Below are 1,849 nucleotides of genomic sequence, written 5' to 3'. Positions count from 1 at the left end.
AATTTTAAGCCATAAAGTGTGGGAGTTTTTATGCAGCAAAAGTTAACTGAAACTCACTTTAAAGGAGATATGCCAAGGAGAAAAACACCCCTGCCCTCAAAAAACTAGTTCTCTGTCCACTGGGAAAGAATTACAGGTAACCCACTTAGTTGGTACCATTATAGGTCCTTATAAGGGCAGAGGGACACTAACTGCTCTGCAGTACTAAGCATGGCTTTCCACAGGTGGCGCCATTGAGCTGGATTTTGAGCAGAATTTGGATCTCCTGACACTGAATCTTGCCCTCCTTCCACTTCAATTTGCTTCCATCACAGTCCTGGGCCTTTTCTCATGTCTGAGCTTGGCTGGCTGCAGGAGCCAGCCAACCTGAATGAAACACTATCTCAACCTTCCACGTAGTGTTTGCTCCTTCCTCCCTAAAATCACTAAAATTGGAAAAGCACCCCGAAATAACCAAGTAGATATTATAGGCAGATCTATAATCTCAGGGGAGAGTTTTTCATCAAACTTACTGTAATTTATGGGAATGCCCTCATGCTTGTTTCTGCTTCCATTTTTTTTTTGATTTTTATTTATTCATGAGAAAGAGAGAGAGAGAGAGAGAGAGGCAGAGACACAGGCAGAGGGAGAAGCAGGCTCCATGCAGGGAACCTGATGTGGGACTCGATCCCAGGTCTCCAGGATCACGCCCTGGGCTGAAGGTGGCGCTAAACCACTGAGCCACCCGGGCTGCCCTCTGCTTCCATTTTAAGAGAATATTTGAAAAAGCCCTTTCCTACTTATTTTCAACCATGATCCTTCCTAAACGGCCTAGGAGAGATGTTGGAGGAGAGTGTCCACCCCAATTCCTAAATCCTGGTCTGCTCCTTTTGTATGTTGCTTTCTACCTGCTAGACTTCCAGAAGGTACTTCATGCGTACCAGCCCTGCTCAGGTGAGAGAAGGGCCAGCAGACCGCACCCAGATCCCATAGACTACAGAATACCTGCTGGGAGGGCACTCATAGGTTATGCAGTGGTCCACAGCCCACCTGGCCAGAGAGCTGGCTTATTTCCACCCTGCACTTCTCTGTTTCATCAACAAACCCAGAGCACTTCCACAGACTGGCTCAGTGCGTGGAAGAATGCTTTCCACGGCAAAGCATTCTTCCTCTCTATATGCTTGCCTCTCCCACCATCTTCCACCATCGCCCCAATCAGCCTTGCTAAGTTTAAGATTGTCCTCTCTGTTATTAAAAAATGGTCACTCGTTGTCCAGGGACAAGGCCCTACAGTGTAAGATGCTCAGGTCAATCTTACCATTTCAACTAATCTGGCTAAAATTCAATTTTGGAAAAAAAAATTTAGTAACATGGATGTAACCAAGAAAAGTAAGCGGGGGAGACTCATTAGTAATTGTCAGCAGCGCTAAAGAATACCAATTGCTAGAATTGTGCTTCAGTGGTGGGGATATTAAATCTTTTTTGTCTGGTACTGGTTTACACACACACACACACACACACACACACACACACACACCACAGAGGCCCTCCACCTTCTATCTCCCATCCCCACTGATTCTTTAACTTTTGGAGCTTGCTCTTGAATCAAGGAATCCTAGCAAAAATCCTTTCTTCCTTCCCTCACTGAGCACTTACTGTGTTTTGCTTGGGATTATCTCACCTAATCCTTAACCCTATGAGATATGTACTGTCGTTGTCCCTAGTTTTCAGATAAGGAAACAGGCTGAGAGATAGAAAGGAAGTTACTGATGATCAAACATGTAGTTGGGTTCAGGACTTACACAGCTGTATACCAACATCCCTCACTTTGTAGGGCCCAGGAGGGATCTCGAATGCTGATATGATCAAA

Source organism: Nyctereutes procyonoides, unplaced genomic scaffold, assembly GCF_905146905.1.
Source record: "Nyctereutes procyonoides isolate TBG_1078 unplaced genomic scaffold, NYPRO_anot_genome, whole genome shotgun sequence".
NCBI classification, from domain to species: Eukaryota; Metazoa; Chordata; class Mammalia; order Carnivora; family Canidae; genus Nyctereutes; species Nyctereutes procyonoides.
The sequence above is the reverse complement of the archived record's forward strand: the minus strand, read 5'-3'. Positions refer to the sequence as shown.